A 15792-nucleotide genomic window follows, 5' to 3' on the forward strand; every position below is an offset into this window, starting at 1 on the left:
TAAATTATTCATTTATTTTGTCAGCCAGCTGTGGCTTCCACGTGATATTAAATTGTGATTTGCTGCGATTAAAATGTGTGAGCGCTGTGCTGTCCGTAGAGAGGGATTAAATAATAGAACAACTTCATATTCATATCATATCAAGTGTGTAAATATTTGCTTCGTAGTCAGTGTTGATTGAAACCAATAAAGCTACCGTTTACCCTTGGGTGAAGAGCTTGATTATTTTATTGCCTGTTTATAGTTTACAAAAAACTGAATATAGTTTCATTTTTAATAAAAGCTTATTGAGTGAATTAAGAAGTTTGAGTCCTTCATTAAAAGATCAAATATTTGATTAAAACATGCTGTAATGTCAATGGCACAGGAACTGCATGTCGAATACCCAGTTTAAAGCAGTTTTAGGTGTTGACCTACAGATGGCGCTCCGCATTTATACTACATTGACTGAACTGGCATTAAATCAACACTAGGGGGAGTCACAAAGTCACACAGACTTCTCAGCAGGCCACAAATGGAGCCTTATATCAGTCGTAGCGTCACAAGAATACCATTGTATAAAAAGATATGCGTCAACTGTTATACTTTTTATCTGAAATACAACATTTTGTGTGTGAACAGATGTAGTGGTGTTCAGAGAAGGAAGTACAGGGAGGTGAAGGGAAGGAATTTGGGTGGCACTGTATCCTCTATTACCAGACAGATGGCAAACTGGCACAGATATAACATCAGTCATCGAGACCTGAGTCAGCACGTCCACTTCAACACAGCAAAAAGCTTTAGGCCATAACAGACTCTTTAAATGAGCAGAGGAATGTAAATCTGTGAATTCAGCTGAACTAGATCAATGAATCAATAAGTGGGGATTCGAGCTTTGGAATAAATATTATTGTATATGTAGATATGACTAGTTAACATGAAGTATTACTAAACATAAAACTAATTTTAAAAAAAAATTTAAATAATTATTTATTTTATAGTTATGTATGCAAATACATATGTTATGATCTCACATTAATTGACAGGCTACGTGGAATATTTCCACAGAAGTTTTGATTTTGTATAAATTTTTCACTCAGAAACTGCTAGTAAATTTCATAAATAATTACAAAGAAATGGCACGTAACACTGAATTGAATGTGAAATTTTGAAGTAAAAGACTAATAGCATTTTCTTGTAAAACAAAACATTTTAGAGTGTATTTTTTTATTTGTCCCTAGAAAACATAAAAATACAATAAATAAATAAAAAGGTTTGCACTTTCCCTTATACATTCATGTATATTTTAACCTAAAATATTTATTTATTTAAATGTGTATAGATATGTTGTGTGGCAAGTACCCATATGCTGCAAGTTTTCAATTTGTCCGGGAAAAAAAGCCATCTAAATGTTTTTCAAGTGGATCAAAGTTATTTTGAAACCTTTGTGCATGATCTTAAAGCATGCAGTATCTTTTTACTATCCTATTAATGCAGGTTTCTCATTTTTATGATTAGCAGATTTGGTTTAGATTGGATACAGATGCTGCAATGTTAGACACACATTGTTCTTTCTCCCTGGAAAACAACTTCCAAAGGTTCATTGTATCCTGCCGCATTCTTTTTAATGCCAGGAAGGTTTAGGATCAATGTGAGAGAAGTTCAGAGGTCAAGGAGAATTATCAGGTTGTTCTGTAACGTCCTCACTTCACTGAGGTGATAGCAGAGATGCTGCACTTCTTCTTCTTCTGTATATTAAAATCAAAAGGTGATACCTTGTACAGTTCATTATTTATAGCAGAAAATGTAAAAGTGTCTTACTTGGTAAGTTCCTGCAGTTTAAATCCTCAGTATCCACAATCACGAGGCCATTGGAGATGAATAGTCATGTGAAATCACATCCTGAAAGATATAAAGCAGAGCAGATATTAGCACCCTAGGGGTTCACCTACAATTCTCTGTGATGTTAAACTCTCGCTGCTTCAGATGTCCTGGTTAAATCAAGTTCATGTACTCCCATAGAGAGAGACAATCTTCAGATATTCCCTTTCTAAGAGCAAGTTAAGGCAAGCGGCTAATATTTTCAGGAACTCATATTAACATCTGAGGTCAACTGATGTTAAAAACCAAAGCGCATTATAAAAGTAAACTTCTGAGATTCTCAGGCAAATATAGTGCAGGCAAAGCCCTCAGATCAAAAGACCAAAAATGTCTGGCAACTTCTCTTGTGTAGCCAAATTACAGGCAAAGCGATCGACATTTGACTGCTCTCAGTTTCCAATTCGTGGGGAAATACTAGGAGATATTTTGCTTGCAATTTGAGGTGAAGCACTTGAGCACTTCTGTTTCACCAAAGTCATATATGTAGAACAAATAAATCCTCGTTTTCCTTCGATGGTGTTTGCTTGATTTATTTGTTCAAGAACGCAATTTTCAGCCATTCTTTTTAATGTTGCCAAGACCCACATAAACACACTGACCTCAGGTCTAATACTCTGGTCTGATTCTCACACAATACGCTTACACACACATTTTTGGCCAAAACATCCTTGAATGTTTGTACCTCAGTATAGAGGCTCGGCATTTTAATTTGGTTATCATATTTATTTATTTATTGAGGTTATTACTAAATGACCTCATCAAATAAGTAATAAAAATAGTGCAGTCAAACGATTAATCGCGATTAATCACATTCAAAATAAAAGTTTTTACTAAATAAAACGTAAATACAATTCTTATAATCAGACTACAGTTACTTTTTATCTTTTTATTGATGACATTATTATTTAATTATAATTTGGATGATTGCATAATTAATATAGGCTACAGGATTATTCTATTCAACGTGATAAACGAGTTAGGTCAAAAGTAATCTATCAAAAAGTAGCCAGGTTACATTACCTAAAATGTGTAATGTAATATATTACGTTACTAACTAACATTTTCATCAGGTTAATTGAAACTGGCGTTACTTTCATGTCTCTCGTATCACGCCGCGCTCACTCTCGCAAATCGAGTCTCTTTTAACTATTACATTAAAATTACCTCAGATGACTTCAGTATTAACATATTATTGTAAATAACATCCTTGGAGTTTTCCTCTTGTAGCGAAAACCGATTGTTTTGTTCACGGTAATGGATTACTTTTATTCGCGGAAGCGTTAAGGTAAGATACAGGTAAGTAATTTAAACTCAAATCAATATTCCAAGTAGGCCTATTTATTTATTTATTTATTTAGTGAGTGTCAGTTTAATAAGCGGTGTAATATACAGTATAATATACCGGTCTTTATCGCAAAATAAACCCCTTCAGAGCGACGTCACCATTGAAGGTAGCTGTCAAATAGCTGTTTTTCAATTTCAGCTGCAGTCATATATATTTTTGGGATAAAAGCGTCTGCTAAATGACTAAATAAATACAAATAAATATAATAAAACGGGATGTGTTGAGTTTTAAAGTATGAAACTTATATATCCTATATGATTTAACTTTCTAGGCCTACATTTAATAATTGTTTAATTAGAACAATGCAATAGTGTTCGTTTATTCTTACAACGAATGTTATTGAATCGTGCAGCGCTTTAGACGAGTCTGGATCTGCAACTGTACTCGTGAAGTACGCGAGAAGGCGGAGGTCGGATGGAGTGAATGGCTGCTAAAGGGAGGAGCCGCACACAAACTCAGGAGTCCTGTTACTGAACTCTGGAGATTTTGGAAATGTAAGGAACAGCTCAAGTCATTTTCTCTTTGCAGGTTTCTTCGCACATCTAAAGGACGCACAGCTCGTTTGCCTCACCGCGCAGGTGAGTTTTACCGTCACTGCCAGGTGTTTGGATGCGAGTTTAATAACTTTACGAGCTTTTTACAAACTCTTCCTCCTTGCTTGATAAAACATTAACCATTTTTTCAGTCTCACTGAAGTCCTTGTTGAAAAGCGTGGCTTATATCGCATGCATTTTATAGTAGATGTTGAATATTATATATTAGTTTGCACTTTTAGAAAGTTCTAACTCTCTAAATCAGCTTTGGGATGCATACAAATATTTGTGCACTGATGCATGTTGATTGTTATTTGAGTGTTTGAGAGTTAAATATAATGTTTATTCAAGTCTATTTCAGATTTGCATACTTTATCTTATTTACGAATTAGCCTGGATGTCTTTTACAAACCAATAACCCTAGAAAAAGTCCTGGGTTGATTGACAGCTGCCAAAACTGTCTAAAAAGGCGTTTTGGTACTCTGTTGACCTGATTGAATTGGTTTTAAGTGTGCTTTGCACATACTGAAACCTCTCATGGGTTTATATGCTGTATTAAACCTTTTATTGCGTTGAGCTCTTTTAGGGATCTTAAGCTTTTATTGCATCTTTTTGAGGGATTCTGTGTAAGTAACCTCTCTAGTGTCCTTCAGCATCCTGCAATCTATATAAACAGGGCACCACTGTCCCATGCCTAGGTTAAGGGATGCTGTAACACATTAAGATTCTCATTGGTATCGTCCAAAATGGATTTGGCATTTTCTCTGGCTGGCCGCATCTCTACACTCTCTTCTCAAAATATTTGTGGCGTGGAATCACCGGCCATGAACATTTTTATATTGTTTAATTCATGTCAGTTGTGGGATTTGGGATGGAGCTGAGGGGGTGGGGGGTTTAGAGTGGATGCTTTGGGAAATTTATCTTCTGGGAACCATTGAGTGCTTGTTTAACTAAAGCGATGCATTTATGAAGCATCTTGATTGTTGCTGTTTGCGTTTTGGCAGCGAACCCATAAAAAAACCCGACCGAAAAAGAATGCAAGCGCTGTACTTATTGCAAACTATTCAAGTAATTTTATGGCCCTGATTATTAACACAACTGCACAGGCCAGGCTTCTACGGCAGCTGCGTATTCAGCTGATTCAGCTTAAAATGTGTGTGATATAATCTGTCAGATTGTGAGTTGGGACCTTGTTTTATTGCTCTGACTTTTGGTTGTACGAGTTAGAGCATGAGGGAAGATCTGATTGCAGAATGATGGGAGTGATGTGCTGTCAGAGTAGCAGCACGGACATTGAAGCGTGGTGCTCGCAACACTGCGGGCCAGTAATTGGCCATGAAACGGGATCTGATAACAGTGTGGTGTTTGGAAAATATGTGGGGAATGTCCTCGCCTTAAAATGAACAGACTGAACGTGGTGACATATGATTGGAATAATCTCTGGAATGCAAAACAGCACTGTTTTCCCCCATTTTGCACTTTTTCTCAGTTTTGGCTCCCTCTTTGTTGGGTTATGGGAACAGGCTGCCTGTAGGGGTCTACATGGTCTGTCTTACAATAGACCTGAGCCACTCATGTAAATCATGTTGAATAAAGTCACAAATTAACTGAGAGAACTAAAATTCTTCCCTTGTCATAACTATCTACTGCCAAAAGGATGACAGTAATCCAAGGAGAAAGACTGTATTTTTACAGTGTTTTCCACCATTTAGAAACCCAAAGACATTGGTTGTTTCTCTATGGGAAAAAGATGATGAATGTGAGGTGCAAATGAAATGTGGTGTTTCAAGGCACATTAAACCATGTGAACATTTATAATGGGATACAATAAGGGCCAAAAATGTCAATTCTGGGATGTCTATCTGGGATGACAATTCTTTTGTCTATAGACACTGTTTGACCAATAATGTTTGAGATAAAGTCTTTGTCACTTAGATACATTAAGCAAATGTTGTTATATATAATGTCAAAAATATTGTCTTTTCTTCTTGAATTATGGTGGCAATCTTTTGGCAGTAGATGATTGCAGTGTTTATGACAAGTGTTAGAGAGATTAATTCTCCATGGTTATTTTAATACATTTTTTCACATTTTTTCGCCTGCTAATGTGCATATGAGTAGTATGATATTATATGAGTAGTTTTATATCATGGTAACAGTATCTATAATGTCTACAGTTATTTTCCTGGAAAACAAAGTATATTATGCAGTCATGTAATGCCAGTAGAAATCTTTTGTAACAATATACACTACCGTTCAAAGTTTAGGGTCAGTATTTTTTTTTTTTCTTGTTTTTTTTTTTTTTTTTCTTTACTCTAGTGCAAAACAGTTAACATTTTTAGGACATATTTATTTCCAAATTGACTTTTCTATAATGCCATTTATTTTTTTATACATGCTTTAAGACAATTAAACAATCAGCTAGACTTTCATAGAATCCTGAAAAAATTATCACAGGTTACAAAAATATATATAGATATATATTAAGCAGCACAACTGTTTCTTATACTGTTATTATAACTGTTATTATAATGATTTCTGTAGGATCATGTGATGTGACACTGAAGACTGGAGTAATGGCTGATGAAAATTCAGCTTTGCATCACAGGAATAAATTATATTTTAAAGTATATAAAAATAGAAAACTCTTATTTTAAATAGTAATAATATTTTACAATATTACTGTTTTTTCTGTATTTTTTATTTAAAAAAAATGCAGCCTTGATGAGCGTAAGAAACTCATTTTAAAAACATTAAAAACCTTACTTATATCAAACTTTTGAACAGCGGTGTATATATTTGGAAGCAACTTATAAGATCATTCATAACAAATTAATAAGTCTAGCATTACCTCAGAAACAGCTGTTTAATATATATATATATATATATATATATATATATATTAAATAAAATAGTAATATAGTATAAATATGACTGGATGAATTCTTGTTTATATGGCATGTTGTGATGTTGCTTGCCACCTATAAATAACCTACAGTTACAGAGTGTCTTCACCAGATGTGAGTGGCATCTCAAATAATCAATATACGACCCACAATAATCGATGGAGCTGTCTTCATTGGAGGCATCAGTCTGTAAAACAACATGCAGAGTAGATTATAGTCTTCTGTTTGGTGTCGGACTGCAGGTATAAAAAGTATAGCAGAAAGAATCTGCAGACACATTTCTGCTGTCACATGGTTTACAGTCTCATACAGCCCAGCCTTATTTGGGCATTCGGACACTCTAGATTGATATCCTTCTGCTTCTTATCTGGTTTAGTCTACATTCACAGTCTTGTTTTATCAAGTGCAAAACATTTGCCAAAGCTCTATTTGGATCCCTCAAATGCATCAAAACATGTAATTATATTGAGTTGAGCTGACAATTTAATTTGCAAGTTTGCATTATAGAGGTTCTCATTAAATGTGCAAAACAATTTTCTAGATATGAAACTCCCATGACTGTACTGAAATCACTTTCATAGAATATATATATATATATATATATATATATATATATATTAAATAAAATAGTAATATAGTATAAATATGACTGGATGAATTCTTGTTTATATGGCATGTTGTGATGTTGCTTGCCACCTATAAATAACCTACAGTTACAGAGTGTCTTCACCAGATGTGAGTGGCATCTCAAATAATCAATATACGACCCACAATAATCGATGGAGCTGTCTTCATTGGAGGCATCAGTCTGTAAAACAACATGCAGAGTAGATTATAGTCTTCTGTTTGGTGTCGGACTGCAGGTATAAAAAGTATAGCAGAAAGAATCTGCAGACACATTTCTGCTGTCACATGGTTTACAGTCTCATACAGCCCAGCCTTATTTGGGCATTCGGACACTCTAGATTGATATCCTTCTGCTTCTTATCTGGTTTAGTCTACATTCACAGCCTTGTTTTATCAAGTGCAAAACATTTGCCAAAGCTCTATTTGGATCCCTCAAATGCATCAAAACATGTAATTATATTGAGTTGAGCTGACAATTTAATTTGCAAGTTTGCATTATAGAGGTTCTCATTAAATGTGCAAAACAATTTTCTAGATATGAAACTCCCATGACTGTACTGAAATCACTTTTGGTTATCCACAAAAAGATTTATGCACATAAACATACGTCATGCATTCTCTTTCTGTTTTTATTGCTCATTTGTTCTTACACTTTGGAAATACAAAGCATCCTCAAAGTCATTATGTAAAGCAGAGCTGAAATAATGATTATTTTAGATGACTCTTGTGAGGTGTTCAATTAACTTTTGTTAGCATGATTGACGTGCAGCAGAAACCTCAAGAGATGCAGCTCTCTAACCCTTCCCCCTTCAAATGTTCAGTTATTTCTCTGCTGCTTTGAATCCGATAGCCTGTAATTTTAAAGCACTTGATCCAGGAACCGCAGTTGTGTAACGCTGCAGCGTTTCTGAACGTTCTCAGAACCTCTGAGCTCCAAACGGACGGTGACGATCGGGAAATGCGGCGAAACGGGGGCATTCCTCGATTGTGAAGTCAGAGCCATCTGAAACTTTAGCTTGTGTTTATTTAGGTCCCTGCAAATATGCAATAAGTGACCCAGATGTTTTGCTAGTAATATATAAATCTGAAATTCCTCCCGCCTTTTACATTAAGTCCTTATGCAGCAGGATTCCAGGATTTTGTTTTTGTTTTTTGCTGTAATTTGACTTTGGGGTCTGTTTGTTGTCCTTTATTGAGACGGCAGGTTTCAGTGGAAAAGTCTAATGGTGCCTGGTCTTGGATTTTGAGGAGATCTTAAGTGCACTAATAGGCTTGCGCTCAGACCGCTGGTTTGTCAGGATTTTTCAGGGCTTATGGATGTTAGCTTTTGCTTCTCCACTCTTCTGTCATGGAAAGAATTGGATGTGAACTTAAGGGATAACACTTCAGTTGGGAATAAAGATAACAACTAAATATTGATTAATTGTCTGAATATGGCCAATTTTAGAATAAGGGAATGTTTACAGTTTTAGGGACATAATCGTTATTATTATGCAAAGAAAATAACTGTAGCCCAGCCATATAAAGGTGTGATTTTAATGAACTAATTCACCCAGAAATCAAAAATTGTTTACTGGTCTTCATGCCGTTTCAAACCTCTATTGACTTACTTTCTCATACAGGTTTTAGCATGAGGATAAGTTAAATGATGACCAATTTTTCCAATTTTTATATCATTCTTACATCCCTGGTATATGCCATCCTTCAAAAACCATGTGGCGTCAAGTTTTCAAAATGACCATAACAGTAACGTGTATCCAATCTGAGTTTTTATTTTTTGCAGTGAGCTGATTCTCATCTGCAAAAACATGCACAGGAAATGTCTCGGCGAGCCCATTTTCCCTGTCCTCTGCCTCAGCCGACCACTAAACAAACAAAACTAATCAAGAGATGTCCTACGCATTCCATCAGAAATCACTCGGTTAGAGGGAGATGAAAAATTTGGAGACATATTTAGGGTCAGCCATGATGCAGAAGTGAAAGAACGCATGAAAATTGACGTTGACTCTAGTATGAAGTCATGTCGATGTAGCGGCTTAGTGGAGGCCCGTGTTGTGAGCACGAATGCACGCCAACGTTCTCATAAAGGTGTTGAGGGAGAGCCAGCGAGCTTTGATTTGATGAATGCTGATTCTGCTGAGGTAAGGAGCGCTTTAGCGAGCTGCTAGTCAAACTGTCCTGACCTCCTGACCTAAGAAAGCAAGCACGCTTCTCTTTGCCCGACTCGCTTTGTGCTCTTTCAGCCTTACATGGTCAGATCGTACATGTATCCTTATCACGAGCCAAGCTGGGTCAAAGAAAAAGCCAATCTTGTGAGATGATGTTACTACTAGCATGATGAAGTTGAGCGCTTTCGAGTAACAGATGACCTACACGGGTTGCCAAAGACAAAAGCTGACTGATAATGTTGAAATTATTTATAAAAAACCCAGCGCAAAATCCCCTGAATACCTCAGTGGTATGATTCGATGCTAGTCTTGTTTCCTTGTCTGTTAATTCTTTAATAGACCTCAGTCTTTATGTGTGCGTCTGGTAATGGTAGCAGCGGTAATTGTTTAACAGAGCCTTTATGGAGTGAACTCTTTCCTTCTAATCAGAAGCATATTTACGTACTAGTGCACTCGCCTCAGAGGGATCCTCAGGAATGCGAGGCAGCATCGCGCGCACGCACACACACACCCGCCTCCTTTTCTTTCCACTTCACATGTCATTGCGTCCTTCTGAGAGAGCCAATTAAAGCTGATTAAAGCCTGAGATCAAAGCCGCCGGCATGGCTATCACTCAGGATTCCCTCTTCGAATGTATATTTACCTGCTTGTGCTAAATTAAATGCATCCTGACTGCTTTACATAAGCGGAACTGTACGTCACTTTGCGGTATTGCGGCCTGGTTTGTATTTGTAAGTTGAGAAGCACCACGGAATTAGTTAATTTCTTCATTGGCAGACAGCTGGCAGTGTGTCAGATGCAGAAACGCGCTCTCATGGTGAGAGTTTTTAATCAGCAATGCTCTGCGCGGAGACGAACTGGCATTCGAGAGACTCTTACCTCATAAGAAATCTGTTATTAATGATTCCCCATTACAGTCACTCTTGCTATTAATAAACATCTCAGGTCTGGCTTTTTTAAAGCAGATTTTATTACCCTTCAGTTGGCATCCAAACTAGCGGAGACGCTTGCCTGCTGTATTTTGCAGGGCTAGTAATTCTAAGTAAGCAGAAAAGGCAGGGGAATTTATTTGATACACGTCCCAATAGTCAGTAAATGTATTCAGAATGGACCTAATGTGATTCAGAGGTGCTAATCATAAAAATATACATTGCATTTACAGTAAGTCATTTGCATTGATTGTGTAATAGTAGCTCTGCTCCAAGTCCTAGTGAGCTGCCTACATAGACAGCATTTTAAGGCATGAAAGGCTGTTCCAGAAGTTGCATAATGTTGTTAAGAGACCACATTTTGACCTAATTCAAAGTCAGCATTTAGGGGTGGGTGATATAGCCTCAAAATTATATCACGATATTTCAAGAATATTTGCAATAACGATATTTATGACGATATAGAAGAAAAACAAAACATGGAACAATGTTTTATTGGTGATTGCAGCTGGCAGGCAGCAGCTTTTATTAGTGCAAACAAAATGAAGGGCATTTTTCCATCCTTTTCCAATGAGCTACTGTCATCGATGACAGACTACCTAATTTGAAGTGTAAATCTATTGTCATAAGGTGGCAGCAGCAGCTGTGTGTTCGACTTAAAGCAGACCGATATGAGTATGTATGACGTCAAAATACCGCGAGAGTGACTTACCCATTATTTACCCCTAATTTACACTGCACGCGTCTGAGGCACGTTACGGCTCTGACGCGGCCACTCTAGTCAATGCTTGCAGTGCTTCCCACAGGTTTGAAATTCACTTGCAGTGGTAGCCGGGTGGAAAATCCTCCTATTACCCACGGCACAAAAATAGTCTATTACATGTGACACATAACAAATAATGTGTGATTTTTAACAATATTTGTATTTATTGAAATTCATTTTAATTACATAGGCTACTATTACATTTAATTACATACTCATATTATGCATTATTATGCATTGTAAATTATGCAAAATTACAGCATTTAAATGGTAGCATTCTCCTTGCTTTGTCATATAGTGTCTCTCTCAGTGAATGGGACACAGATTTTACTGATACTAGTAAAATCTATATATTAAATAATATGTGTCAAATAATGTTCTTTGACTTTTCTTCCTGTGGGGAAGCATCCCAGCCAGAAACTACAATAGTTTACTATGAATTAAATGGAAATTAAATTAAATACCATTTATTGTGTAAACAAAATACCAATAATGCGCAGGGGGAAAAAAACTTGACTTTTAATTAAAAAACAAGCCCGAAATTCACCGGGACTCGTATTTTGAAATGTCTATACTATTGCGGGCTGATCCTTCAGATGAGAGATAAAATATGCATTCTTACAACCGTCTAAAACATATTATATAAAGGTCATAAAGTAGACATTGTCATAATTCATCAACGAGTTCATAAGCAATGGCTTGGCATAAATGTGCGCAATTCATTGACTGAGAATCACTTTGAAGCAGTACATTTTACAGTTCACACAGATCTATTTTTAGTCGCAAGTGCTACTGAAGCGCCCGCACTGTCGAGCCCTGTCTTTTTCTGTGAAATATCCACCGCGTCTCTGCAGTGCAGCGCACGTGGGAATGTCAGCGGGAGGAAACGGTTCTCACGCACACAGAACGAGCAGATACGAAACATGTAGGGCAAGGGGAGATATTCCACTAGTTAATCGATCGCAGATGTTTTTATTATTTCGGTTGGATAAAAAAGTATAAGAGGATAAAAATAATAAAAGCAAAAATGTTTCTCCAAATATACTTGGGCGGCCATTAATATATTTGGGCGGCCCACCCAAGTAAAGTCTATGTGTTGGAAACACTTACACCAGCGGCGCCGCGGCACGTTTCAAGGCTGATTCAGAAGTGTCCCAGAAGCGGCTCTCCACGCCGCTTCGCTAAAGATATGCACCTTGCCTATTTTTGACGGTAAGAGTGTGCGCTCGAATATGTGCTCTAGAACCGCTCTCGCGATACTTTGATGTCATACACCGATCAGTCTGTGCAGCGCTGCTTCAGGTCGAACACAGCTATTGGGTTTGTGGTGTTGTTGTTGTTGTGCGTGCTAGGAAACGTATATCCGCCATACGTCATCGCGTCGCTATATCATTGATATCGCAATATGACACTTTTTTTTATCGTGAAAAAATGTATACCGGTATTATCGTGGACGGTATGATATGGCACACCCCTATCAGCATTGCACTTATCCTACATAAGGAAGTCAATATGCAAATGCATTGTGACTAGCTTTGTGACGAAATACATTTTCAGTTAAAAACATAAATTACTGACTCTTTACACAAGTGTTTGTGAGCTATGGATTTTTATGCAGATTTTTTTTTATATTAGAGTATCTTGTTAGCTTAGCAACATGCTAACAGCAATCTCTATTGTAATCTGCTCTGTCCCAATTCACATACTATCCATCCTAAATAGTATTTGAAATTGGAATTAGTGTGTCCCAAATTGTAGTATGCTGAAATAAGTATCCCATAGGTACCCAGATAATCTACTATTTCTGATGGAAATTTGTAAGTTTGCCCACAAACCACTGCGCTTTGCAGGAGGATTATTTTCAGAACTACAAACATGAATAAAAAGTGTTAAAAAACTACAAACATGGCAGATATGCACGAACAATGATTAAGTCAAGAGGTTTAGGTAAAGGGGTTTGAGTGATTAATAATGAGTATCAAGCCTGATGAAAAATTAATGTCATTGCAACAACATTTTGAACTATGGAAGCCCGTTTCTGCAACTGAATAAAAAAAAAGAAAGAAAAAAAGAAAAAGGTAATTGCAACTTTTTATCCCACAATTCTGACGTTTTTCTCGCAGTTGCGAGTTTACATCTCACAATTCTGATTTTAGCATTATATTTAGCAATTGCATTATACAATTTCGCGATTTTGACTGTTTTTTTCTTAGAATTGTAAGAGATACAGTAAACTCGCAATTGTTATAAAGTCAGAGTTATAGAGTTATAAAGTCAGAATTGCGAGATATAAACTTTGAGAAAAAAATATCAGAATTGTTACTTTATAACTGGCAGTTCTGACTTTATTTCTCAGAATTGCGAGTTTATATGACGCAATATTGAGGAAAAAAAAGTCAGAATTGCGAGTTTATGTCTCGCAATTCTGACTTTATAACTCACAATTGCAAGTTTATATCTCAGAATTCTGAGAAAAAAAGTCGCAAGTTTAAATCTCGCAATTCTGAGGAAAAAAAGTCACAATAGTGAGATAAGTCGCAATTACCTTTTTCAGTGGCGGAAACAAGTTTCCATAGTGAACTTTTATAAACGTTGACAGATACCTTCGACCATGCATTCAACTTTTAAATGCATCATGCAAAAACATTAGACAAGTTCTCTACATGAAAGACTCATGACTAGCAGATCATCGTGCTACTTCTTTTTCTTTCCAGTACGGTAGGAAGAATTGTTAAGTAGTGCAAATTAAATGAACTGAAATGTAGAGTGTATTGTATCAGGGCACTACTGTGATGAAATGATTGACAGGCCAGTTTATGGGGACAGAATGCACAAAATATTTGTCTTAAAATAACCATTTTTTTCTTTTCACTTTTTCCACTATATTTTTCCACCTTTTGTGCAGTGAAACTCTTCCGTGGATGTTAAAGGTTCTTCATGGAACCATCGATGCCAATAAAGAACCTTTATTTTTAAGAGTGTAGGAAAATAATGGTTCTTTTAAGGACTGTTCAATGAAATGTTCTTTGGGGAATCAAAAATTGTTCTTTATTGTCATTTCTATAAAAAGAAAACCTGCAACATTTAATTCGGTATCAAAAATTGGTGACGTAAAAATTAATCTTGTGCACTGTTAGCTTAGCAACATGCTGATATAAAGCGCTATTGGTCGCTTAAGAGATTCAGTTTCAGTTAGGATGCTGCCTTAAAAGCAAGTACCTATATAGACAGTCTACAGCAAGGCATGTCTTGGAACAGGGTCAACAACCAAATTGCAAGAAATTAGCATTCAGTGACGCTGAGGCCAAAACAATAGCAGCAGCAAACAAGTCCTTTGTTTATTTCTTCCTGGCCTGATGCAAACAAAATGGGGAATGCAAATTGATAGAGAGTCGGCCGTAATAACAGACTCATTATTGTTAATCCCTGACGCACAGAGCATTCAAACATGTCTTTAAAAATGGGTAAAAGCAGTTGTGCGTGTCTTTTTGAGTGATGAAATACTTGAGAGGTTTTGATGAATGTGATGGAGGTCTTGTGTGTGTGTGTGTGTGTGTGTGTGTGTGTATGTAAGGCCTGCAGACCTCATTAATGTTTGCTTTAATGAACATGCCCTAGTAACAAGAACAATGGGCACTTGTTGCGATCACGTCTGACGGTCTGCTGTGTGTGTGTGCGGCTGCAGTGCCACTCAAGTCTGTGACAGGCGTCTGCGAGACCACCGTGGATAATAACGGGCCTCCATTAGTTCAGGTTAGACTTAATGATCGGGAATTGAGTCATGGTCGCCGGGCACTTCTGAAACGCAATAGCGAGTCATTCAGGATCTGTGTCAACACAACCAATGTCAGCACCCTGAATGGGTGCTTGTGTGTGGCACAGGTGTGTACAAGTGATGAGGGCCAAAGTCATTTTGGAGTGGCTCCAGTGGCGCTTGGGTTTGTGGATTAATCTCATTTCTATTTCAGCCATTAGCTAGGATGAGGGACCCTCAACCTGGGAACCTGAAACCGCCCCATAGCTCCAATATTCAATTATTTACAATTTCATGCTTGCCTGAGATTGGTATTTTGCTTGTAATGTAAAGATTATGCAGCAGGAGTCCTTTATGTTGAACTCTGAGGTAATGATTTATGCAGTTTTTTTTTCCCCTTAAAAGGCTCTGTATGCAGTTGCGGAGTGGAAGGGTACATTGGGTTGAGCTGCATGACGGAGCGCTTGCACTCAAACATTTCTAGTCTTAACTGCAGTAATATTTCACTCGACTAAAATAGAGGAATTGATCATAAAGCTCACAAAATCGTACAAAGCCGAGTAAATATAAGTGACTGCGTGTTTGCTTGAGAGAGAGAGAGAGAGAAAGAAAAAGAGAGATTTGTCTTGGAACTGGCAGTTGCAGCCACAGTGAAAGAAAGATTTTTTGAGGTTTTCCTGAACGAACTGCACAGCCTCTGGCACTAAACATAGCCAAGGTGAATTTAGCAGACAATGTCTTATACACGGAGACGTGGCCGGTATGAGTGATGCTCAATGTGAGTGTGTGATATACCTGCATCTTTGCAGGTCGAGCTGCCGTCTCTTAAGTGTCCGTGGGGGCCACACAGTGCTCAGCCCCTGACAACGCTGGCCTGGAGCCATGCTAATAATAACAGCCAGCAGGA

General features: G+C 37.1%; 1 protein-coding gene across 2 annotated transcripts in view; it reads left to right on the forward strand.

The window, feature by feature from the left end:
- Positions 1-3594: 3594 nt before the first annotated feature.
- Positions 3595-15792, forward strand: part of LOC107656362 (non-muscle caldesmon-like) — a 59524-nt gene continuing 47326 nt past the window's right edge. For both annotated transcript variants that reach the window (XM_016444165.1, XM_016444166.1), the window contains exon 1: positions 3595-3783. The gene's annotated coding sequence lies outside the window, so the exon portion shown is untranslated. The remainder of the gene's footprint in view (positions 3784-15792) is intronic.

Source organism: Sinocyclocheilus anshuiensis, unplaced genomic scaffold, assembly GCF_001515605.1.
Source record: "Sinocyclocheilus anshuiensis isolate Anshui unplaced genomic scaffold, SAMN03320099.WGS_v1.1 scaffold183, whole genome shotgun sequence".
NCBI classification, from domain to species: domain Eukaryota; kingdom Metazoa; phylum Chordata; class Actinopteri; order Cypriniformes; family Cyprinidae; genus Sinocyclocheilus; species Sinocyclocheilus anshuiensis.